General features: G+C 41.4%; 1 long non-coding RNA gene across 1 annotated transcript in view; it reads right to left on the bottom strand.

Moving 5' to 3' along the window:
• Positions 1-14,075: 14,075 nt before the first annotated feature.
• LOC109522804 (uncharacterized) overlaps positions 14,076-17,679 on the bottom strand; it is an 18,160-nt gene continuing 14,556 nt past the window's right edge. Inside the window, exon 3 of the long non-coding RNA XR_002169624.1 lies at positions 14,076-14,086. This is a non-coding gene — a long non-coding RNA (uncharacterized LOC109522804). The remainder of the gene's footprint in view (positions 14,087-17,679) is intronic.

Below are 17,679 nucleotides of genomic sequence, written 5' to 3'. Positions count from 1 at the left end.
CCGGCAAAAAAAACAACATATCTACGGCTACGTTCCCTAAAAACACATTTGCAGACTCACAGTCAATTGTCTCCCTTCCAAGCATTTCATGTGTTACCAAAAGAAAAAATAAACACAGTTACCTTTACCTTCCAATACATCACCTCAGGAACTGCAAACCTCTACATATATAATAATTTGCAATCAGTTTTTATCAATATGAAAACGTTAAATAAAAAAATGAATCACATCATACTCACCGGAGATGCTAATGCAGAAGCTCCTACCTGTGTATATAGGCTAAACACGTCTTGAAAGTGAATTTTCAATGCACCTGAAAACCTGGACTCTCCCCCACTCACCCTTTGTAAATAGCACAACCACCTTATGCACCACATACACAGTTGCATTTATGCTTATATCCTATATTTTGTATTTTTATCCTGCATTCTGTACTGTGTACAGTTCTTTTTTTATTATTATTATTTTGTGCATGCAAATACTTGTTTTCTACTTTCTCTATTTCTTCCCTCTGAACTTTGCTGCTGTACATTGCAAATTTCTCCATTGTGAGATAACAAAAGGTTTTCTTACGTTATCTTATATCGTCTTCCATTGTAAATTAATCTTCGGCCGCGCACAGAGATGAACCAACCAGAAGCCAGAGTAGCTGAACCAATGAGAGGAAGGAGAAACTCACTCATCACAGAGCCTGCGGGAAGGCTTTTAGGTGGTGAATCTTCAATCTGATTGGCTAAAAGAACCTCACAATTCTGAGGTGCAGGGTTCGATTCTGGCTCCGGCCTTCCTGTCTGGAGTTTGTATGTTCTCCCCGTGCCTGCGTGGGTTTTTGTGGGAACTCCTCACACATTCCAAAAACAGCATGTTGATTCGTCACTCCAAAATGGCTCGAGGTGTGATTGTCAGCGCGAATGGTTGTTCATCTGTGTGTGCCCTGCAATTGGCTGGCGACCAGTTCAGGGGGTCCTCTGCCTACTGCCTGAAGACAGCTGCGACAGGCTCCAGCACGCCAACCCCCCCCCCCACCTCCACCCCACCCCCACGACCCTTGTGAGGGTAAGCGAATTAGAAAATGGATGGATGGATCCACCACTGTGATCACACTTGGTGGGCATGACACCTTTTTAAACGTCAGCGCAAAGTGATCCCACACAAATGAATGCAGATGGTGCGGAAGGGCAATCAGCGACACGGAAGGCAGGTTTCAGAAGAACAAGCGAAACATCTGACATTGTATTATTTGCACAACATGATTACAAAAATATAATACATGTCAGTGTTAAAGTAATACACGGAGAACAAAAACAGTGATTTGACATATGTTGTTTTGGATTACATATGACAATTTGAAATGTTGGTTCGGACTTTAGCAAGCATCATGGAACTTGACATGCTTGATGTGTTTTCGCGGGCCACGTAAAATGATGTGGTGGGCCAGATCTGGCCCCGGGCTTTGACTTTGACACCCGTGCTTTAACCAATATTAAGATAATATATCCTGACTATCAACATGAGAATACAATTACAAAGAGGTTAAAGGTTTACTTCTTATCATCATCGTCAGCATCATAATTTGGCGTGCGCTCCTTGGCCTTGGATGCGGCTGAGACAGGCCAGGAAGCTGCATCCTGATAACCGATGGACACTGCTCTTTGAGTAGTTTGTTCTGTGGACGTGCATTATTTTCAAATCATTTTAAATGTATTTTGTAAATGCATCTAACAAATGTGTTTTCATTTTCAGGTAAAAGGAGATAGAAACCATCCATGCGCTATACAGGCAGTTAAGTGCCTCCAAGGATGACATTTTCCTCACTCGCCTACAGTTTCCTTCCCGACATCACTGGATGTCACCGCAGAGAATGGAGAAGTGAAATGTAATGTTTACAAATGAATATATCTGTGATTGGCTGGCAACCAGTTCAGGGTGGACCCCTCGTGAGGATAAAACGGTTCGGCTGATGCATGGATGGATGAATTCATACATTTAAAGTCAGCACTGCGTGACATCAGGACAAATGACAGACATGTCTGGGAGACAGTTTTTGCAGGAAAACAAAAAACCGCAGCTTTCTGTAATTAAACATTTCCCCAATTTTCTTTCAAAGTTAAGCCATTCAATTACTTCATCTTCCTTTCGTCAAACCAAAATGCAGTTGACACAGACTGAAACATAAGTGCCATTAGTCATGTTCGATATTTTGGTGATGTCAAATGTTTAGGTTAGTATCAGGTTATTTCTGTTCATCTGCAATGCAAAATAAAAAGTAGTAACACCTGTGTGGTCTCAGGAAGTTATTCTGCAGCAGAACGACCTCATCTGCCCAACCGGGATGTTCTGAAATGATATTCAAATATGGCATACATTATAACACTAATATATTGAAAGAAGGGCTGCACAATATTGGGGGGAAAAAACATGCAATATGTGATATGGGTGCTGCATATTGCAATGTTGACATTATTGCAATATTTAACATGTGCCTATAGAAGTGACATTTGTATTATCTAACAAAAATATGTATAATAATAATAAAAGGAATACATTTTTTTCATGTGGAAAACTGTGGAAACTTATCTAATTAAGTTATGGAGTGGTTCCATACTGTTCTTCTATTGTATAGTGATGTTCATTTAACGTTGCATCTGACTGATCAAAGTTAAAACTAGTGCACATCTTTGGCATTCTGCACTGCATGTGCCATTATCACACTGAGGATATGTTTTTCACGATATTGTGCAGCCCTAATTTAAATTAGGCCTCCTCTGTAAGGGGAGGAAATAAAACACCAAAAACATAATAGCAGCTCATTTTTTAAGTCTTACTTGAACATGACATGTAAATGATCCCGCTTCGGTAGCAAATGCAGCTTAAACAAAATATTTCTTCCCATCTTTTCCAATTAATAATGTCAATAATAAAACAGTAGATATTAATTATATAGGTATTATTAATTTAAAAAAATGACAGTCTTTTGTTTTGTTTTCATTCTCCTCATTGTTTTCTGCTCCTTCCAGTGTTCCCGGGTCTAACAACAGAGGAATTCAGTCAACTTTGGAGATAGTCTTCTCCTTCAGCATTTTTGTGTTTATCTATGAACTCGGACATATCTGACCGGCACCTTTATTAGACATTGAAAAATATATGTGCGAGCTTTGCACACCGTTATCTTTAAGCGTAATTGGAACGCACTACTCGGTCCAGTGACAGCGGTGAAACACAAACAAACGAAATGAATATATATATATATATATATATTAGAAGTGGGGTTTTTCTGCTAAAAATATATAATTATTTAGCTGCAACTTCAAATTCATTACAATTCCCTTTGTACAAGTTACTTTTGCACCAAATTTACTTCCATACTTATCTTCCAGCCAAAATAATTGTTTTTATAGATGATTATGAAAGGCATATTCATAACCTGCCCAGAAACTGTTGGACGTAAGTTGCTGCGAACTGTTTGCCAACATGCACGTGACTATCAAAATGACAGTCAGGAAAATGAAAAGCAAAACACAGACAAGAAGGGGAACATTGATAATGGACGTCTTACATGAATGGGAGGAATTGTAGTTTTGGTGGAGGGAATTGGAAAATATCTGTTTGCTGTGCCATCGCATTTCAAACCACAAAACTCTAGCGTTGTTTGTTTTTGCCTCACTCTAATATTGACAAGTATGGCAGCAAACCTCACAAGCACATCGACAATATATTGAAATTACGCAAGTAAGAGTCACCGACTGTTTATTTTATTTTTTTTGCCACCAAATGACGTCAGTGGAGCTTATTCATCTGCCAATCATGTTCTTCTGTCCCTCTTATTTATAGTGGCATTCATCGACAGAATTATTATGCATTCTGCATTTACTTTAAGTGTGTTGTGATTGAGCAAAAATAACTTAATTGAATGTGATTATAAAATGTAATATGATAGGATTTAAAATGCCTTTGCATCATCAACATTATAACGTATAAATACTTATGAACATACTGGTGAAGCATAGCCAAACTTTGGATCACCTTACCTTTGTTTTTCCTCAACACTTAAAATCAAAGCATGGCTTTGTGGCAGCGGACACAGGAGTGGCCTTGAGTGACCACTATGGAAATTAAATCAAATGTAAAAAATGATGACAAAAACACTGTTGAGTGTCTCCCTGAGTTACTATTCAGATATTGTAGAATATGTTTGGAATCCAGTTATCCAGCCGTCCATTTTCTACTGTTGACTATGGCTGAAATTAAAACTTGACTTACAATATTTGAGAAAGACATTAATTCATGCTGCAATAATAAATACAGTATAAAGAAGTGTGTCCACTTGAACACAGACAGATGAACATAGTTCCCATTTCACAGTTTTAGTTTTTATGTACTATATGTGAAATCTCTACATTAGATTTATGTAAGCTGCATGTTTAAAAGTTTCAGGTGTGCTTGTGATGTTCTAGTAGTAATAGATTACACTGATTTTATTCTACCCAGGGTGAAACAGACCAGAAGCTGTTGCAGCTTAAGTGCATTCCAAATCATCTTTTATTACTTAGGACATAGCAGTGCATTTGTTTCCAGCCCTTGGTCCACAATTGTCTTTTATTGAACAGGTAGCTTTAAAAAGGTTTTTTCTCAATTGCAGCTTCACAGAGTCATTTGTCGACACTTAAGCCAATAAACAATGAAGTCGCTTTTTTTTTAACCACTACTGTACTGTATGTGTAGAAGGACAACTGTTGGAAAATAGTAAATAGTACAAGACCCTTTTCATCGTTGAACTGTCAGGAAGGATTGGCATATTTCAATTGCGGCAGGCACTGAAATACAGTATGCTGGGATAAAGATGTGAAGGGGGCATTCACGCTTCTGCTGATGTGCAGTTTGTTGACTTGACACAGGAGAGGATCCACAGAAATGACACAGGACCAGAGGAGGTTCACATAGAGTTTGACATTTCGATGGCCTCTGCCAAGGGTCCAACTCCATCGCACCAGATGGCTGGTGGATAAGATCCCTTTTCAGAAACAAAATCAGAATCAGAATGATCTTGAGTTTGAGGCACTCTATTATGACAGCAACAAGCATCTAGGACAAAAGGAACATTTAGGATGAACCATAATGTATGTATGAAACCATGAGATGAATGATCCATCCATCCATCCATCCATTTTCTGATCCGCTTATACTCACAAGGGTCGCGGGGCGTGCTGGAGTCTATCCCAGCCGTCTTCGGGCAGTAGGCGGGGGACACCCTGAACCAGTTGCCAGCCACTCGCAGGCCACACAGACAAACAACCATTTGCACTCACACTCACACCTATGGACAATTTAGAGTGTTCAATCAGCCTTCCATGCATGTTTTTGGAATGTGGGAGGACACCGCGGTACCCAGAGGAAACCCACGGAGCCACGGGGAGAATATGCAAACTCCACACAGGAAGGCCAGAGCTGGAATCAGTACCTCTGCACTGTGAGGTCGACACGCTAACCCAGGGGTGCCCATTACGTCGATCGCGATGGACCGGTAGATCGCGGACTGGTCCCAAGTCAATCGCGAAGGGTGTAGAGGAGGAAAAAAAACAAACAGCCATTTGTGAGTCTTTGTGCATGTTAGCAATATATTTTTTTGTGTTAATGTACACTGCACCCTAATCATCCTATCAGTCTCATTTTCACAAAAAGTATTTAAAAAATAAAATAAAGCAGGTAAATCTTTCACCTATGGTGGCGCGTGACTACGTCAGCGGAAGTTGTTATTGCTCAGCAGTCTGCAATTGCAGCTTGTGATCAGAGATGTTGCGCTATATCTTTTATCGTTATCATTATTCTCATTCAGAGCTTGTTTCGCGTACAATTCACCGTGGGCACGGGCAAAGAATAGGAATCTGGAGGGCCGAGGGAAGCACTTTAAAACGGTACGTGTGAGCTACAGTACGATGGTTAACAGGCTGCAAAAGTGTGTCGCATGCCTCCGTGTCAGGCTGTTGCTCATCATGGCGTGCGTGTGTATCGGGTCGATCGCGGGAGGTTGGTTGATCGAAAAGTCGATCTTCGGTCCAAAAAGTTTGAGCACGCCTGCGCTAACCAGAGATGAATGAGAAAGGTAAAATGCTCTCAATGAATGTTATGGCCCACGATATTTTGTGCCTGTTAATTCAGTTCTTTTGTGTGTGTGTGTGTGTGTGTGTGTGTGTGTGTGTGTGTGTGTGTGTGTGTGTGTGTGTGTGTGTGTTATGGGTTCATCTTTGTGTGCGGAAGCTCTCCCTCCGCTCCTCCCTGATTGATGGCCCTAATCCCCGACCCAACCAACCAATCGGTGTAGGGGAGAGTAGTCTGATGGGCAATTGATTTTAGGGCGTTCCACCACATCCAGTCATTCACCACTGTCAGGTCCATCAATTTGACATTCAGACATAAAACATAAGGAGGAGACAGGAGACTCAATTCTGGTACCGGGGGGAACGAGGAGAAGCGTTGGATTTCAGTTCTCTGCACGTCACCCAAACATCTCCCCGCTCACCCTCTCATTTATTGGGAATCTAATACATGGGTGTGTCCAACCTAAAGGGTGAGGGCTGTTGAAGACACACTGAACTTGTTTGACGATGTGTGTGTATGTGAGTGAAAATTACGTACATGCAATCATTACAAAAACACCAAGTTGCAGCTGGTGTTGACAGTTCCGTCTACGTCCGACCTTGCTCTTGCTTTGTCTTAATACTTATCTCTTTCCAACCACTTTCTCGGAAAGGTCGTTGCGTCCCTCAACTGCCACCCACTGCACTAAGCATTTGTATATTATAAATGTGATCATATCTTCATTAAAAGCATTATATTTCTATTAAAAGCATAAGCGTTCTTCATTGCAAGCATAATCAATTTATCATTAATAATATGCAAATGTATGATAAGGCCAAACAAAAAAGATAGTGTGTTTCCGGTAACATGAAATTTCAGCATAGGGTCGGTAGGTCGGACAAAGTTTTTTTTTTTTCCATCTTTTTTTTTTTCCCATCAAAAGTTGAAACAAAATAACCATAAAACATAAAACAAGAAGACATTGAACCCGCCGCTCCACGGTCGGCGCCGCCGCCACCTATTTAGTTTTCTCTCCGCTCCAGACTCGGGGGGGCCAGGGCACGCCGTCGCCTCTGCCGCCGTCCTCCTCCGCCCTCGGTTTTTACTCGGCCCGTGGTATTCCTCAAATAGTTCGCTGAATTTTTTCGATACATCAATGGATGCTATTTTCTTAACATTACGGTGCGAGCATGCGACTGTAAAACAGAAAACGCGGTTTAAACTGTCGTCGGAGATCGCAGCCGCCGCCATGCTTCAATGTTGTTGACAGACGACAGGGCAAACGACGCACACGCTCAACGTGAATATCGCGAGAGTTTGCACCGATGTAAACCCTCTACACAAAAATGTAGAGGGTTGTTTGAAAAAAATGCCGACCGTAAAGTTTTTTTTCGACGTAGAAATTCTCGGTCGGTCGGGTTACCGGAAACACACTACTTTTTTTTCTATGCCTAACTAAAAACAATCAACCTAACAACCACCACTGTTCAAAACCGGTGGCTTACAGAGGTGAGCTGGCTGTGTCGCATGTGTTGTCTTGTTGTGTGTGTCAGTCAGTCCGGATACCTCCTCTGTGTTTTGTACCGCTGTCTTTTGTTTTTAGTGCATCAAGTTAGTTCTTCGCCAGGGCCATCATCCATTTTTTCACTTCATTCATGTGTTGCACAAAGTCAAGTCAAGTACAATTTTATTGTCAAATGTGCTGTATGTGCAACATACAGCACAGATGAAATTTCTTCCCTCTCAAGACAACATAAAACAAGAGGCAGTCTATCTTGGGTGTTATTCATTTTCGTGTTAGAGTGTCATGTGTCCCAGTTAAATTGCGCCGTGTATGTGTGTGTTTAGAAAGCCACCACTTTTTACTGCCTCAGATGGCACTTCCGAATGAACTCCTCAGTGTTGGAGGAAAACCTCAAGAGGCCATCAAATTTCGTGCCCAAATATCTGTACTCCTCCACAGGCTCACCCCGGATATTGGCAGTTTCTGTTGCTGCCCATTGTTTCTGCTTGTTGGAAAATGTAACCGTCATCTCTGGTTCATATCAAGAAGCGCCCTCACACCAGGTGATGGAATCCTGCAGAACAGAGCTGTGGTGTAGATTAGGGCCAGAGAGCAGGGCTGATTCATCAGAGATGAAGCACCTTAGTTGTGCATTATTGTCCCTTTCGAATCTCAAAGAATGAGTTGAGGTCATTCAGTAGAGATGCTGTGCTGCAGCCATGAAAGTGAATCTGTTTGCAACTGGAAGTTGTGTTATTCAGGCTGCGCCTGGAAGAGCAGAGTTTCCTCTGGGTAAAGGAGACCTCCATTTGTTCATCCACTTCTTCTTCACATCGAGAGGAGACAGATGAGGTGGCTTGGGCATCTGATTAGGATGCCTCCTGGACGCCTCCCTGGTGAGGTGTTCTGGGCATGTCCCACCGGCAGGAGGCCCTGGGGATGACCAGGACATGCTGGAGAGGCTATGTCGCTAGTTGGGCGAGGGGGTGCCTGGCAAAGGGGTTTTGGAATTTGTGTCTTCGTAATCGTGTTGTTTTGTTCCTAGTTATCCTGTATTGTTTTTAATTTGTTCCCACATTACAGAGGTGTGTCTTGTGCCAAAATGTCTGTGGTCAAATTGTCTCGGGATGAGTTGCTGCTTTATCATCTCATACACTAAGATATTAGTGGTTGAGGGCGGACAGGTACCAAGTTTAAGATTAAGATTAAGATATCCTTTATTTGTCCCACAATGGGGAAATTTACAGTCCACAGCAGCAACATAATGGGGAGAAAGAAGAAAGAAGAAAAAGAAAACAAACACTGTTCAATTAAGTGCAATATAAACACAGATATGGATAAGGTCGCAGTGCTATTTACAATTGTCTTCCACATCATTTAATTTTTATTTATATAATTTGTATATATAATTTGTATATATAATGATATATAATATATATATAAAAATTTATATATATAAAAATTATATATAATATAATAAAAAATATATAATTATATATATTATATATAAAAATAATTGTATATATAATTTATATAATTGTATATATAGTAATAAATTTATATAATTTATATAATTTGCTTAATTAATTTTTAAAAGTTTATAAATTGAAATCACCCACTTACTGCAAGCGGACTAAATTTGTTCTCTCACTTATTAAAGCTGCAAACCGAAACTCATTTACTTCATAAGGACATTAACAGGCTTAAGAGAAAAGGATTTTCCAGGGTATTTCATCTCGCATTTAACGTTAAATGCTCTGGGACAGCCATTTCGATTCATAGGGATGTGCAGTTTGGACAGACAAACACAATTCCAGATAATACCGATCATTTTATAATTGTCCAAGGACTAGTTCGACAGCTGAGATAGGCCCAAACACACCCACAATCGTTGTGAGATTAAGCAGCATGGATAATGGATGGATGGTATGGGCGTAGTAGGAGGGGATGGAACCCATTTGGGCTAAAATGGAAGGCTATTCTGCCCATCCGGTGTTGTTGGGGAGGCAGTAGGGCTGATTCGTTTAAGGGGGTTAACTGTAAACCAGATGGTGTGCCGGTCAGAGCACAGGTATGAAGAGACAGGATTCGAGGGTGGCTTTCAGTATCCTTTACTGGAGATGTTGCAGTGAATACAGGAAAATACAAACGATAGAGGGTGATGTTGGTTGAGATGATTGTGAGGGATGATGAGGAGGGCTGAGGAGGGATGATGAGGAGGGGTGAGTCTACAAATATGAGAAACTGGAATTAACTTCAACTTCAATGTGACAACATTCAGAATATTCCTGGACGCAACCAAGGAATCACATAACACTGGCAGGGTAATGGCACCATCTAGGGGCCACACAAATTAACTACACTTGTGGTTAATGACATGCTAACCAACACACATATGCAAACAAATTACACCCGGCCGTCGTCAGGACGGGAAGGAGCTACGGTCGTCGCACCATTAACGCATAGTAACATAAAATTACAAACAATGCCTCGATATTCTCAGTTTAATCATCGCGAACCGCGGTGGCCCGATGCTAGCGGGCTGATGTGGCTAACTGGCTCACGAACACGAGCCGCAACTGGCTAAATATGACAAGCACACATCGTTGTACTTACGTTTTTGTCATGAACTCAGGTCTTAAGGAATCACCAATTAGGTAAGGGTTACAAAGGAGTTTAGAGCAGGGGTCCCCAACCGCCGGTCCGCGGACCGGTACCGGTCCGCAGGGCATTTGGTACCGGGCAAATGACGGCGGCCTTAAAAGTACGTTCGAGACAACTGGATTAAAGTTATGGCTGAATACTCTGAGATCGCCACAATAGCACTGTTGCTATTTCCGACATCCTACCTGTGTGAGGTGGGGAGTTTCTGCAGCAACGGCGACGAAAACAAAATTACAAAGTAGACTGGACATAAACCACACACTTGAGGTGTCATTGTCTCCTATTACCCCGAGATGGGACCGTCTGGTTGCAGAAAATCAAGCTCGGTGCTGTGGTGAGTCGTCATTTTCATGGACTTTGAATTTGCGTTGTATTGTATTTTGAAGGCATTAAACATTGCCATAGCGATCGGAGTGTTGCGGCCAGATTAGACGCTCCTTGTGTTTATTATTATATTTCGAAAACGCCACAGTTTTCATGCAGCTCATACCATATTATTTTGTTGTATTATTTCCACCACACCTTAAATGCCGGTCCCTGAAAATATTGTCTGACATAAACCGGTCCGTGGGGCAAATAAGGTTGGGGGCCCCTGGTTTAGAGGACACAGGGCTGAAATCGCACTGAACTAATAATATGGAGCATGACACATACCCGGAAACTGGCAAGGTGCTGTAATAACGCGATACTGTACCTGAATGCGTGAACGTCTCGCGGCACCTGAATGAAGGAGCGGGTTGAGCCTTTGCTACAGATGTCTTTACCTTCTTTAGTGTGTTCGCCACTGCCGCTCAGTAAGCAGCGCATCACAAATCATCATAAAATGATGTGGCGGGCCAGATCTGACCCCCGGGCTTTGACTTTGACACCTGTGACTTAAAGGCTTTGTTTCAGCTGCAGCTGTTGTGAAAGCGCAATATAAATGAAAATGTATTGTATTGTAAAGTTAGGGTTGACTCTATTTTCATTTATTCCTTTAAAAGGTTTGTTAATTTCACAGCTTTGAACGTGAATCACAGTCATGCCTATGACAACAGCAATCAGAATATATGTATCTGACTATAGACATGCACCGCCATGTCATAAACATGAGCATTACATGATTATTAGCATGGCGTAAACAGATTAATCATGCGAAGTTGGCAGAGTAAGCACAGTAAACGTGATACAAGCATACATCTATAAATATTGCATTTCAATGTAATTTGGAAAGATGAAAACTTCCTGTGTCCAACCCTTGGGGTCACTCCAGGTTCAGCAATGCCAAACTGGCATTAAAGCAGCATCCCGTGATGACATACATTTGTTTTGATGAGGCGTCCTCCATCTTCAAAGAGAGACAATGTCAAAATCTCTGGGCCAGGTGGGTTGGAATAGACAACAAATTATATGTAGAGGCTGGAGAATTGTATTAAAGGTGGGTCAAGGGGAAGGCGTCTTTGTCACTCTGCTTCACTCCTACCCTTGCGCTTTGGAACAGCGGCTGATGCACAGCTCTGCCTAGAATAATTGGCTTGACGTATGCTGTATGAGACTATTTGTTAGGGATTAAAGACTTTTCTGTGTCACTGATGCAATAGACCTGTGCGTATTCCTGAGCACATCAATGAGCACCTCGGAACTCCACCAAGGTATATGATTTATTGGTCAACTGGTTATTTAAATAGTGTGGAAATTCCGCCTTCTGGTCTGCAATGTGGGGGTCTTAGAGATGTGGAGAAGCAGTCACTTGCAGGGTATTCGTTACACTTAATTGAAAATCATGTGAAACAATTGCTTCAAGAAAGGCTTTATTAATTTTACATGCAAAGCTTGATTGGTAGTAATCAATTAGTTTAGCTTGGAAAACCACATAAGAGCTGAAAAATACACAGCTATATTGATATTTCCATTTGATGGCAACATTTCCCTCTTCCAACGCACCTGATTCAGATGAACAGCTCATCAGCAAGCTTTGTAAAAAAATGATAACGAACCTGATCATTTGAATCAGGTGTGTTAGAAGACGAAACTTCTAAACCGGTGGTTCTTAACCTGGGTTCGATCCAACCCTAAGGGTTCGGTGAATCAGTCTCAGGGGTTCGACAGAGCCTCTGACATGGAGGTTAAGGCAGTGTTTTTCAAACTTTTTGGGCCAACGCACACTTCTTTCATTGAAAAAAAATCTTGTGGCATACCACTAGCTGAAAAAGTGAAAAAAAGCGTAATTTAACAATTAACGTGTTATATTGTTACTATAACCGTTTTTTTAACATTGAAGAATGACGTTATAACGGCTTGAATTTGAATCAAATAAACACAAAGAAAAAAGTATTGTATAATCTTTCATATTTATTGTTTCACCGTCGTCCTGGATTCATGCGTCACAAATTCGCTTGTGTCTTCTAGTCTAAACACAAGCTAGCTGTTGCTACTCCCTAGCGGTATGGAAGGGTACTACACGATTACTTTGCCGGGCGATCGACACACAGGCATACAAATTGGATATTTTCCCCCTGCACAGCTGACAATGTCTCGCGGCACTGGCAGAGGGTTTGAAAAACACTGGGTTAAGGCACACCCGACTCAATATGTCAATTAGTTATGACACGCCCACTTGGCCATCACTGGTTGGTTCATTTTGTGCACAATTTAAAACTTATACTGTATACTTATACAAATTGTGTTTACTTTTTTATATTTTTAATAAATGTGCTTTTTTTGTCTTGAATTTGAAAAAAAAAAATTCATATTTTTATTTTTCACGAATGATGGGTTCGGTGAATGTGCATATTAACTGGTAGGGTTTGGTACCTTTAACAAGGTTAAGAACCACTGTTCTAAACCAAGCAGGACTGCCGCTCTCTCGGACCGGAGTTGCTTGCCCTTTGAAGTAGACAAACAGGTAATGTGCACAAGTTACTGCTGAACAAAAGACACATATTGACAATGAGGGAAAACAGAAATAAAATCACTGCCATAATGCAGAACAAAAATTTGGAAAAGGTCGACCAGAAAGAGAAAACAAGGTCCATACTGGCATGTTATTCCACATTTTTCTTCTAAAAGTATACTCACGCAAGGTCTGTCGAGCCCCCGTTGTGCACAAGGGCAAGCATGCCAGTGAACATTTCCGGTATAAGGAGTGATTTATAGCTGCAGATGAGACATGCGACACAGGTGCCTTTAAAAACCAACGCCGTGCTGAGTATTTTAACAAGCAACAAGAATCTTTCATCTCTGAGGTCCAAACAGTCCTGTGCTTCTTCACTGCTTTCACCACAGGTTTCACACATACCTGTAAGTCTGTGCCTCTATGTTGAAATGAAGTGGATTGAACTACAGTATCGTCAGACGAACCCAAAGCTGCGAGAGCAACAGAGCGATATGAATCTTTCAGTGTGGTACAGCAAAGTAGTGACCCAGAATGTTGCCTTCCATGGTAGAACAATCAATGTGATGCTTATATTCATGAAGTTCAAGTGTTGCTCTGCTGAAGTCGCCTTGGATGATGAGGGGTGAAACTGGGTTCCTTTGTTCATTCACTTGGTCGACCAATGTTTGTCGCGAAACATTCGCGTTATCTTGTGGTTGGATGTGAACTCGGGAAAGCAGAAATGAGGAAAACTCGAGGGTTGAATCGAATGACTTACCGTTCATAGCGACTCCACATCCAGGCTGGTGTTGTTTGTTGAGCTCCGTGACATCGATCCTTACACCATTTTTGTTGGTGTTGAATCGTATTCCGCCAACAGCTCCATGACGCATGGTGAATTTGGAAACCGGGCAAATTTACACTGATCCAAATTTCTGAAAAGCAGAGAGCAGTAGAACATTCAAAAACCTTTTGAGGAGGAGAAGCTCCTTTTGTTGGGCAGGGAGCATAGGTTAATCGATGGGAGTGGATTTCAAAATCCTCACTGTTGTTGTTGTTAAATTCAGCTTCTTTCATCTTCGGCAGCTGGCTAAAATAAATCCTCTCCTTTCTCAAGAGCACTTTGAAACAGCAATTCATGCCTTCGTCACATCCCAGCTGGATTACTGTAATGCACTTTCATTTGGAGTCCGCCAATCCTCCATTTAGCGTCTCCAGTTGGTCCAGAATGCTGCTGCTTGCCTCTTGACTGCCACTCATAAGAGGGAGCAAATAAGTCCTCCTCTGGCATCCCTTCACAGAATCCCTATACATTTTAGAGTTCTATTTAAGATCCTATTATTTGTTTTCAAATATTTAAATGCCCTCGCCCCACTTTACCTCTCAGGGGGGATCGAGCCTTTTCGGTCGCTGGTCCCTCCCTTTGGAGTGAGCTCCCACTGAATGTTCAGCTAGCCCCGTCGCTGCCCATCTTTAAAACTTGTCTTAATACTCATTTTTACTCTTTGGTGTTTGACTCAATACACAAGACTTGATTTTTAGTTTTACTCTTGTTGTGCTTTCTACTGTCTTAGATATTAATTTAATGTTTTATATGTTGTTGTATGAATTCTTTTTACTCCATGTTCAGCACTTTGTATACAGCGGCGGTTGTTTTAAAGTGCTCTATAAATACAGCTGAGTTGAGTTGTTGAAGCTCCACCTTCAACATTGCCTCCATGCGCCATAAAGAGCTGTCACTCCTCCGGCTAGTATCGCCGAAAAGCTTTGTGGATTTGTTGAAGTTGGTGAAAAAAAATCTAGAGTCGACTCCCTGATGCTTGGCACGTTTTCACTCATCTAAGTAGCATAGTGTCCCCTTAGATCAATGAAAATGATAAAAACGAAGGCAATACTGGAGAGCACATAACCAATGTGCTGGTATTTGTACCACAGCACACAAATCAGTCTGTGTTTATTAGGGGGGGGGGGGCGACCATTCTCACTTCCATTGTGTCTGCTTTGAGAGTGAACTGCTGCGTAAATATAAAGGGGGGTGAGGGACAATTGTTTCAAGATGTAACAGAAATCTGCCTGATATTGCCAACTGAAAATGTAAATGATTGCAACCTTAGTATCAGATAAGAAGTTAACTAGCTCTTTGGTTCTTTTGGTTTAACTTGCCCTTTAGTTTGCTGCTAAGATCCAAATTTGGCTTGATGCAAATTACCATGGGAGTTAGATGGGCAAAAGTAGCAGACATGTTTTTTTAATGTATTTATTCTCGCCGATGCCTTGAACACATCTTTACTCAGTTAGTAAATATCACCACTGCGTAATGCTTGCTCAAACGATAAAAGTATACAGTAGAGGATTAATTGTAATGGAAATAAGATGAGTCAAACCATCAGCATGCCAAAATTATTAACTGTAAAGGCAATGTTTTAAGTAATATTTTAACATCGCTGTTGGACAAGTGTAAATGTGAACCAATTACTGCTAACAATATCACTCATATATAATAACGTGTATGCACCCATATATTTGATGACATGCGATGAATGCTACGCGAGCAGGCAGGGAATTGTTGGCCTCACATATATGTAGCTGAATTTGTAGTATAATTGAGTCTTCATATATATATATATATATATCTCTCTCTCTCTCTCTGTCTCTCTCTCTCTTTATGTATATATACATATATATATATACACACACACACACGCACACACACACACACACACACACACACACACACAGTATATTAATGTTGTAGATTTTCAAGTGAGTTGTTGTAAACAGCTCCCAGCAATGAGTGTCATTCACATAAAGATCACCAACAGCAAAATGCACATGTAAAATAGGTACTTTGCTGAAAGTCTTTTTGTCACGCTAAAGTTTGTGCCACTCTGGAGGAATTATTTTTCCTGGACATTTTGTTCGAATTTCCAAACTGAGAGACTTTTGGCGCTTTGGACTTTGGAGGCGCTACTGTAGCGATAAATGTACCAAAAAAATAGGTCAACTGCGTTGTACAACTGGAGAGCTGTGTGCAATAAAAAAAAAATGGAAAGATGCAAGACATCATGAAGCCAATTGCTTTCACTTTTACTCCTGTCTGTCCTCTTGGTTATTTGGCCTTTATCCAGCACATATGTGCCATAATGCGGCTGTCCAAACCAACGACAGCAAAACGCTGATTCTGTCCCACGGGCAAATTAATGATCTCAGTGGGCACAAATGGGCCCATAATTTATGTGCCCGTTCACTAAGGGTAAGTAGAATCGGAGCAGTCACAAGAAAATTGAGGCTTTGCTTTTTCCGAGACATTGGCTTGATCTAATTTAGGCACTGCTACTTGCTGGACCAGAACCAATCAGATGCATTGCTTTGCAACACGTTCACACCCTCTCTTTTGTTCGCCCTGGATCCTGCTCTGCGTTCACTTCCTCTGCCCTTTTCACAGCAATTCAAAATCAAAGACCATAAGGCTGACTACACCCATCAGATGCTTTTAATGCTGCCTTGGTGACTGCTGGAGAAAAGTGCATGGCTGGCTGAGAGGGATGAGCTGTGACAGCACAAGGATGCACAATTTGATCTGTGAATTAGGGGCGTGAGCATTCTACAAAATTAAACAGCTCACTTTCAAACAGGCTGTCAGCCACTGTTAGCATGATCGTACTCCTAACACGCTCAAGCACATGCACGCACACGCACACACACACATGTACTACTGTATACACGTACACACGCTTAGGGCTGTCTGATGTGATAGAAACTCATTCCGCTCAAAAATTAATCAGCAGCTCAAGATTAACCTTTAATAGAGAGATTTGAGGGACAGTGGGGAGACATAAAAGCAGACATGACTTAAACAAATACCAAGTACAGCATGTGTACACTTTTGAGAGTTCAGTCAACCGTGGTCTGACGTATGTAATTGTAATGTCTCCTATTTAAATGCCCCGTGACATTTACAGAGCGCAAAGTCATACATGAATGAGCCACCTTAGACACCACAGGCACACTGTGAAGAAAAATCATGCAACAATGCCAATTATACTGTTGACAGACATTGTGGAAGAAGATGGACGGTGTTTTCATGACCAATACTGCGGTTCTAGTGTACAAGTTTGTTTTTAGTTATGTGTATGAAGTACAATTGATGTTAATTTAAGGGGTGTTCACACGGCACACATTTGCTCTGGTGCTGCACCGATGTATTTTGTTGCGATATATCTTACACCGGAGCAAATTTTGTGGAGCGTTCACATGTACAAAGCCGCTGAGCATGTTAGCACCGCCGCAGCGCCGGTGCAGCCCCACTTGGGTTCACACGGCAGTTTCTGCAGCGGAGCAAAACGATAGAAAACAAAGAGCTGTCGTGTTGGTTCTTTTTAAAACATATACAACTCAAGCAACTACTGTACAGGCACGTCCTTCTCCTTCTTGGTCTCCGTGCCTTCTGCTCGAGAGGCGTTCAATGACTGCCCCCGAAAACGTAAATCAACAATGACTTCAATGACACTCAGAAAAGCAAACATATAATGCGCCAAACAGAAAATCAAGAGAGGAAATCACAAAATAAATTCTATGGGGG

The sequence above is a fragment of the Hippocampus comes genome, unplaced genomic scaffold (genome assembly GCF_001891065.2).
Source record: "Hippocampus comes isolate QL1 unplaced genomic scaffold, H_comes_QL1_v1.1 scaffold270, whole genome shotgun sequence".
Classification (NCBI taxonomy): Eukaryota; Metazoa; Chordata; class Actinopteri; order Syngnathiformes; family Syngnathidae; genus Hippocampus; species Hippocampus comes.
Note: the sequence above shows the minus strand (reverse complement) of the source record. Positions and strands in the feature narration are given on the sequence as shown.